This window comes from Physeter macrocephalus, chromosome 20 (genome assembly GCF_002837175.3).
Source record: "Physeter macrocephalus isolate SW-GA chromosome 20, ASM283717v5, whole genome shotgun sequence".
NCBI lineage: Eukaryota > Metazoa > Chordata > Mammalia > Artiodactyla > Physeteridae > Physeter > Physeter macrocephalus.
The window spans coordinates 98,421,211-98,430,407 of record NC_041233.1 but is presented as its reverse complement, the minus strand read 5'-3'; the positions used below and the strand labels follow the sequence as shown (position 1 = coordinate 98,430,407).

General features: G+C 42.4%; 1 protein-coding gene and 1 non-coding gene across 6 annotated transcripts in view; one reads left to right on the top strand and one right to left on the bottom strand.

Moving 5' to 3' along the window:
* Positions 1-9,197, bottom strand: part of MFHAS1 (multifunctional ROCO family signaling regulator 1) — a 122,545-nt gene that overhangs the window by 98,443 nt on the left and 14,905 nt on the right. The window lies entirely within an intron of this gene.
* LOC112066960 (small nucleolar RNA SNORA1) lies at positions 6,780-6,915 on the top strand. The gene has a single exon (XR_002892996.1). It is a non-coding gene; the product is annotated as a small nucleolar RNA SNORA1 (small nucleolar RNA).

The window sequence follows — 9,197 nt, the reverse complement described above, 5'->3', positions numbered from 1 at the left end:
TGCCCCGTTCCGGGAGGATCCCACGTGCCGCGGAGCGGCTGGGCCCGTGAGCCATGGCCGCTGAGCCTGCGCGTCCGGAGCCTGTGCCCCGCAACGGGAGAGGCCACAACAGTGAGAGGCCCGCGTACAGCAAAAAAAAAAAAAAAAAAAAAAAAAAAAAAAGATGGAAACAAGGTACTAGCCAGTGGGAATGCACATTACATTATACAGTAACCAGAGGGTGAGCATGTGTGTTTTTCTCGGGGAGGGGAGAAGGCATACATAGTTGCAGAGGCTTAATAAAAGAAAGAAATTCAAAAGAACACCTGCCCCAAACTAGAGGGGGGCACAACCAGGGCCATGCCACTCACTAGCCATCTGGGGGTGAGCAGTGTCAGCAAAGGGGACAGATGCATCCTCCTGCAGGGGCTTTGCATCTCATTTTTTGTTTCTGTAACCTGGACACGAAATGGCCCAGCTCTCAGCAGACCAGTGAGCTGCTTGGGGCATCACAGCGTTCTCTCTTTTTAGCTCTTCGCCATGTGATTCACCTGTAACAAGCCCCCTGAATCAAAGGCGCCTCAGCTGTGCCATGTCGATGTACGGCTAAGGTGAGTCAGCATCACCCCAGCCAACATGTGCTTTAATAACATGTTCAGAAAACATGGCTTCCTCTTTCTCTCCATGCTGTCTGAACCAATCTGGACATTTACTGTAAGAAGGAAGATTTTAAAGACCAAACACTTCATTGGACCCTGTGAACGATCTCTTTTCTCCAAGAACCTGACTGACGATGATTTTGTTTGCTTTAAGCAAAATACACAACTCAGTAGCTTTTAAACACACAAGCCACTCTACCAGGATTTAACTGTTTACTGTTCTTCCAGGTCAAACACATTTTAGCGGGCTGGGTTAGACCCATCCTTTATTCATGACACACACACAGAGAAGCAGACAGTTCGGATAAGCTCTTAAATTTTGACCCCTACTGGTCCCAGGATAAAATATCCAGGGCACATCTGTGCATAACACACCAAGCTGAGGTCTAGAAAATACAATGGTGTGGAACTCTGGGGCTAGTTACAGGGCAGAAATGAAAACGGCCCCGCTGGCACAGGTGGACTGGCCTCTACGTGACAGTTGGGAGAGAAAGGCATGTTTCTACCAAGCAATCTTTTGAGCCAATGAGATACGGTTCATTATCAATTATTTTTCATTAATGTCTCCCGTGGACACAGCACTATTCGTGCTGCCACTGTCTTATTTTGATCAGTGGTATATTTATCTGCAGACATGCGAGATTTGTAATTATTGCTATGTCTAAACATTACATCATGTTATAACGGATGAATTAAGCTGGGAAATGCATAATTATGCTGCAAACAATGGTACTCCACTAGGCATCACAGAAGCCAATTAAAAAGATTACCCTTATTTTAAATGACAGAGTTAAGCTTTCATCATTCCCAAGCCCCTTTTTAGGTCCCACCATTTGACTCAGAGATTTGTCTTTTTCTAATTGCATCTCGACAGTGTCCTGAGCACAAAGAGGGGTCACCAACCCTGAAGGAAATAAAATTGTGTATTTCTCAACATTCTGGAAGGTGGAGAACTTAGTTTAAAATCTATAAAATAATCTGGAAAGGATCAAAGGTCTGTCAATATAGGACTAACTAAACAGTACCTCCATTGGTAGAATATTATGCTATATGTGTATGTACACACACACAATAGTTTTATAACTGCTCATATGGAAACAGCTCCAAAATATATTTTACGTGACCAAAAGCAAGGTGCAGAGCAATGACTACAGCATGATCTCTTTCAGGTTAAAATATTTGAAAATACACGTTTTATTTACCTTGAAAGCAATAACAAGAAACAGTTTACTGAGGAGAAAGGGGCCTCGGGGAGGGGGCTGAGAGGGGCTTTTGCTTTTGAATATACCATCCACGTACAGGTATTACTTTTTTATGGTCAGTAGACGTTATATGGGTAGAGAATTATGGTTCGCTGTGTGACCCCTTCTGTTACTTCTCTGTATTTAGAAAAATAGTAATGGTATTTCATTCAATCACAAAGGAAGCTATCACTACATTGTATCAAATGAAATTTAAAACTTCAAAACATCATAAGTTTTTTAAACATCGAAAAGGCAAAAACACCTTAAGGAGGATGGGGGTCAGGGCAGGCCACCCCAAAATATGCCACTTTGACATATTATTTTGAATTAAAGTTGAACAGCCACTACAAGAAGGACACTCTGACCCTTTGTCCCCGCCCCCCACCCCGAAAGTAGGAAATAAATCTCCCGGGTCCGGTGAAAGGTACCCTTCCTGTACCAGTAGGTAAAAGAGGTATTCTTATCTCCAGAGATAGGGAACTCAAGGTAGAAAAGGCTGTACAAACAAACTCTGCTTAGTTTCTTCATTAGTACCCAAGCCTAAGTTTATCTTGTCAGTTCTTCACAAATTTATTGTTTCTTTGTCTAAAAGGTATATAAACAGCCTGCTTTGGTCAGTTCTTAGGTCCCCTATCTATAGCACCCCCATCCATATGAAATTAAATTTGTTTTTTTTCCTCCTCTTCATCTGCCTTGTGTCAACTTAATTATTAGACCAGCCAAAAGAACCAAAATGGGTAAAGGGAAGTGTTCCCCTCCCTGACAGTTTGATAGTCAAAAGGTTATCATCTTTCATATATAAACTGTTAATGTAAACTGAACTCTACGATTATAAGAAATCACTGTGATTAAAAAAAAAAATACCAATAAGACGATCCCAAAAGACATGATCAGACAATTCACAAAAGAAGCAACAGTTAGGCCACATTCATAGAGGAAAACATGCATGTTCCCCAATTAAAATTTGATCTATCGGTGATATACTGTTTTCCATTCATTGTTAGTGCATTTCTAAGATGATACCCGATGCTGAGGAAGTGCAGTGAAATCATTCTAGCATCCTGTGCAGGCAGCACAATGTTCCTCAGATGAAGAGCAGCATAAGCATGTACTGAACCTTAGACATTCTTTGCCTTTGACTCAGTGGGTCTGTTTCTAGGATTACTGCCCAAATAAGAGTTTTTATAAAGAAGTACAGTCATCACAGAATTACTCATAACAACAAAACTTGAAACTACTCCGGTGTCTAATGTTTAAATAAAGGTAAAAATTTCCTTGATGTACTATCACGCAAGCATTTACAATTACTGTGTAGCTAACTAATAACATGAAACCATACGCATGGTAGCTTAGGTTAAAAAAATGTTTAATTATTTATACAATACGATTATCACATTTTAATAAACCTAACCTTAAAGGGAAAAAAAACTGAAAAGCAATAGAGCAAAATGTGTAATTATGTTAGATACCAACTATGAGTATTTTTTTCCCCTTTATACTCCAAGCTTGTAAACGTTTCAATAATGGGGAAAATGCAATTTGAAAAAAGCATAAGGTATTCACGAAGAAGAAACACACTGTACTATACTCCTATGAAAAAAGACTTTTAACCATAAGCTTATCAGCTTTCCAAATAGATCTTTAGACTTGTGCTTTCTGGAATAATGGTAGAAACAGCAGCAGCAGCTAATACCTAAGGGACCCCTGCCATGCGTCAAGCATTGTTCAAAGCATTTTGCTGGTATTAACTCAACATGCGGGGCCAGCCTACGAGACAGAAACTGTTATGACATCCAAAGTCACACAGCTAACAAGTGGAACAGGGATTCGAACCCAGCAGAATCTCAAGAGCCCTTGCAAATGACCACTACATTATAATGCTTCCATTTTAAAATGCAACACAAAATTCCAAGTGTTTCAAGTCAAAATATTAAGCAAGTATAAACAAAACAAAGTTTTTTAATACCTTGCACCTCCTAGGATTTCAATTAAAATGTAACTAAGTATATTTTGATAAATTGAGAGGCAGGGGAAGACAAATTCCAATGGTGATATGATGAGAGGTGCAAGAAAACGCCATCACAGCGTGGTAAGTGGAGTCCAAACAAATAAAGTGCATAAAATATGCTGTTCCATTGGTGCAAAATTAATTGAAAAAACAGTATTTGCAGTCAGTCCGTGGTGTCACAAGAAAGCCCAAAGTAAAGACAGGGAAACTTAGTCCACAATAAAATGCTAATTGTGTTACAGCTAAATTCGCCTTTATCGCAGGATCTGTTATGGTGAGATTTCAAGTCAGGAAAATCGATGCTCTGGATGCATTCCTAGCGATCACAGAGGCATGCAGCCATCTGGCTGGGGGAGCAACCAACGTGCGTGTACTCTCTGGACTCAGACGCAGAGAACCGGACCAGGGGCACGCTTAGCCGGGGATCGCCCAGGACAGGTGCTCTGTCAGCCCGACAGTAACTTGATCGTGAGTCTGAGCAAATCATCTGAAACCACCCTTCAGCTCTCTGAGCCGTAAATCCCCTCCATGGTCTCGACAGAGCCCTGCCTGATGGACAAGGAATGAGCTAGGACAGTGCTCCCAAAACTCTAGTTCACGGGCCAGCAGTGGCCACTGGCAAACTCTGACCAGTCCATAAATGATAGCTACCATCAAGAAGCCTCTTCTTTGTGACAACTGCTAACTGCTTTTGTGCACACACACCCAACCCCAGGCAGGGCCTGCTGATCTCTCTGAACGCCCTCCGCCTTCTTAAGAGACGTTCTAATTTGAAATACCCTTCCCCAGGTCTCCATGCGATTGACTGGGACTGGAAATCACACTCAGTTGCAATGCAGCCCTCTCAGGAACCCCTCTCTGAGACCATACCTCTCGCTGGCACCTGACCACGACCTCTGCTGACCTCTGCGTGAGCAGGTCCCACGCCTTACCAGACCCTGTATGTCCAACACGGAGACAGCGAACAGCACGCAGTGACAGAGAATGGACGTCTAGGAAAGAGGGGGACAGAGGTGAGTCTGCGTATCCTGGAGGGTGGTGGGCAACCCGACCCCGAGGGGCAGAGCTGCACAGTGGGCAGGAGCAGAGGGTTGGGGCTGAAACCCCAGGGTGCTCTAATTTCGGGGGGACACACTTAACTTTCTGATACTCAATTTCTCCCCCTGAAAGTCAGGACAATGACAGTATCGACCCCCAGGGTTGCTGGGGGGATTCAGTGAGATCACCCATAAGAAGCACTTCGCACCGTCTCCAGAACATGACAGGAACTCAACAGTGTCACCGATTATCATATTTTCTCCCAACCCTATGCCCTTAGAATGACTGATGTGATGATTAATACAATAATAACCTTTATGGCATGAAAAATAAGAATCTCATGGAAACAGTAATCAAGTGGATAAAACAACAGTACCTAGGAGAAATATTTTTTTGATTTTATATTTTCCTTCTCCATTACCTTTTTTTTTAAACATCCTCTTTTCAAAAAAAAAAAAAAAGAAAGAAAGAAAGAAAGGGAGGCATGTTCTACTACCTCCAAATTCACTACTAATGTAACACAGTCCTAATACAATGTTACGATCACATGCTTCATTTTAGGTGTGGGGAGGATCCCAGAAAAGTAACTCTTTAATTCTCTCAACATTTAATACGCTAAGAACAGTAAACCACCCCAACAAAGTGTCCCTCAACAGAGACACCTCTAAGTAGCAGCCATATCTTTTTAACATGGCAGTACCCGATGTAATTTAGACTGTCTCTGGAGGCAGTGTTCATGCAGTCTCTGGGGTTCAGAAATCACTGCTGATGGCAGTCCCTCTCAGAACAGAAGCAAATCCATAAATGACTCTGAAACACGTAAAAGATTCCTGAAGAGGAGGCATTTCCCTCCTCTTAAAAAAGGCTGATTAGTTTTGGAAGTTTTGAGAAATCCTCAGAAACAATGCCTTTTCCTTTTTCAGCATCCTCTCGAGATCTGCCTGAGATTTCTTGCAAACAAATGATCTAAACTGTAAATAACTGAAAAGAATGACTATGTCAAGCAAATTCAAAATTATACCTGATTTTTTTTCCATATGACCACATTTTCTTCTAGAAAATCAAAAGCCAGTTTTGTCCAGTCATTCCTCAAACATGCAATGAATTTCTCCACATACAGTCAGATTCCATGAGTACAAGAGTCAACAATTACATCAACCAAAACCCCATCTCAGCTCCTCATGACCACGGCCAGGTATTTTATTTTATTCTCCTAAAAATCCCAGTTTGGTACACACTTCTGTTTACAGAAGGTACTCAACAGTGATTGATGACAGCATCCAGCTCATAAACGTATGGTACACTTGTCTGTCTCATCTGGTAACAACCTAATTTTGAATCAATGCAACCCCATCCCCTGAACCCTCATACCTGCCTATGGCCTTGCCAATCATTCCAGAACTCTGCTCAAAATCTATATGGGAAAAAAGCACTGTACAGAAGACAGTAATTACACCAGTACTTATCTGTGCTTCTCTCCTACATGTCCTTTGTGTGTCAGCCCCCCATTAAGTAACATATGCACAGCACAGACCAGAAGTCTACATGTCCTACTTTCTGTCCTCTCATCAACACTAAGGAAGAGGATTCTTATGGCAGCTGTGCTAAAAGATGTTCATCAACGTGGCGTCTCAAGGCCTAGCTTAAAAACCCCTTCTCAAGTCATGTCTTAGAAGGAAAGTTGCCACAAAGAGTCTGGCAAAAGAATTCCAGAACATTCGTCCCAGGAAGAAAGCCACCCACCTCATTGGCTCCTTCCCTCCAGAAGCACCTGACTTACAGTTGTGGCTGTATAACACTGTGAGTACACTAAATGCCAGGGAACTGTTTACTGTAAAATGGTTCATTTCAAGCTTCATTTTAGATGCAAATGGGAACTGTTGTGCATGGTGTCCAGATTATTACTGATGTGGCCACACTGAGACATAGGTTTTGTTTCCATCACCGTAAGTTTATTGCAGTGGTGACAAGGAGACCTGTAACATGTTTTGCTAGGCTCGTGAGTGAAAACTGGATGTCACAAAACTTCTCAATATTAGAAATGATGAAGGAACAATATATTTTAGATCATCTGCCAAAATAGCAATATACTTCCTACAATTTAACTTCCAGGGCCCTAAAGTAAATTGCTTGAAAAAATTGGAACCCAAAGATTACAGGTGGGGAATTTTTGAAGCATCTCTATATTCAAGTGGAGATCAGAGAATCCCAACTAAATAGAATTGTGAACTTACTAATATGACAGCTGTAGTCTGAGCAAAAGTTCTCTGTAAAAGGGCTCCCTTGAAGATTATGACTCAAACATTGAGGAACTAAGGTGACTGGCAGTGGAGGGAATCATAACATGTGAATTCTTTAAATAAAATTTTGACTTTAATTTTGCCTATGTTACTCATAAAAAAAAAAAAAAAACAAGAAAAAAAAAACCTTTACATTAAAAAAAAAATGGTTGGGCTTCCCCGGTGGCGCAGTGGTTGAGAATCCGCCTGCCAATGCAGGGGACACGGGTTCGAGCCCTGGTCTGGGAAGATCCCACATGCCGCGGAGCAACTGGGCCCGTGAGCCACAACTACTGAGCCTGCGCGTCTGGAACCTGTGCTCCGCAACAAGAGAGGCCGCGATAGTGAAAGGCCCGCACACCGTGATGAAGAGTGGCCCCCGCTTGCCGCAACTAGAGAAAGCTCTCGCACAGATACGAAGACCCAACACAGCCAAAAATAAATAAATTAATTAATTTTTTTTAAAAAGGTTAATTTCATGCATGTGAGTTTCACCTGGATAAAAAGGAGGAAGAAGCAAGAGCAGCAGGGCTAGACTGGGTAAGCCACCCCACCCAAAAAGCAGAAAGGCAGGCACAAGACAGGGAACCCCCAAAGAGCAGTCTTGATACAACTTAACACAACTTACACAATTTAACACAACTTCCTTTCCTCCTTGCCCTTCTCCTAAGCACCCTTGTGCACAGATTTGCAAAAGCGAAGGAAACAGCTGGGACAGCCCGGTGCTTAGGACTGGCAGTCCAGGGCAGGAAGTTCCTTCCTGAGGCGGTAAAACAGGCTCCAGGCTCGCAAAGCCCATGCAAACCCACCACAGTAACTCATCAGGACCCGAATGCCTCTCCCCTGCTCCCATGCTCCCCACTCCCACTTTCTTTCTCCTTCAGTATTCCTTGCTTTCTGTAAACCGACAGCTAAAGAGAAAGAAGTTTGCTGATAGTTTTTTGCTAATTTACTCTTTAAGAAACAAGGCATCACTGTTTGCAGCTAAGAGATTAGGTCGAGGACAGAAAAATGAGAAAATGTTTTCTTGCATTCTGCACCAAAAATAAAAATAACTGAAAATGTTTTCTCCTTCCTCTCCATGAATAAGTCAGGCCCGCTGGCAGTGGTGTCTGGGAGTTGTTACCACAGAGTGTATAGCACACACGAACCATCGCTGCCTTCGTTCCGGCCAGCAACTCTTCTACGGTCTCCCCTGAACTCAAACCAGCAGGAAACCTGGAAGGAGCTTCTGGAAAGCAACAGCACTTGGAAGAAGGCAAAACAGCTGGGACACACCACGGAAAACACCTTCTTTCCTGCATCGCCACCATCAGATCTTCACTCTCCTTACCATTTATACTTTCCCACTTCTAAAGGCCAATGTCAAGGAAGGGTAGGGGGCTAGTTAGAAAGAAAGAGCTATGACGTGGAACAGAATAAAGAAAAAAGAATGAAAAGAAATGAAGACAGATTAAGAGACCTCTGGGACAACATTAAACGCAACAACATTCGCATTACAGGGGTCCCAGAAGGAACAGAGAGAGAGAAAGAACCAGAGAAAATATTTGAAGAGATTATAGTCGAAAAATTCCCTAACATGGGAAAGGAAATAGCCACCCAAGTTGAGGAAGCACAGAGAGTCCCAGACAGGATAAACCCAAGGAGAAACATGCTGAGACACATAGTAATCAAATTGGCAAAAATTAAAGACAAAGAAAAATTACTGAGAGCAACAAGGGAAAAACAACAAATAACACACAAGGGAACTCCCATAAGGTTAACAGCTGATTTCTCAGCAGAAACTCTACAAGCCAGAAGGGAGTGGCATGACATACTTAAAGTGATGAAAGGGAAGAACCTACAACCAAGATTACTCTACCCGGCAAGGATCTCATTCAGATTCGATGGCGAAATCAAAAGGTTTACAGACAAGCAAAAGCTAAGAGAATTCAGCACCACCAAACCAGGTCTACAACAAATGCTAAAGGAACTTCTCTAAGTGGGAAAC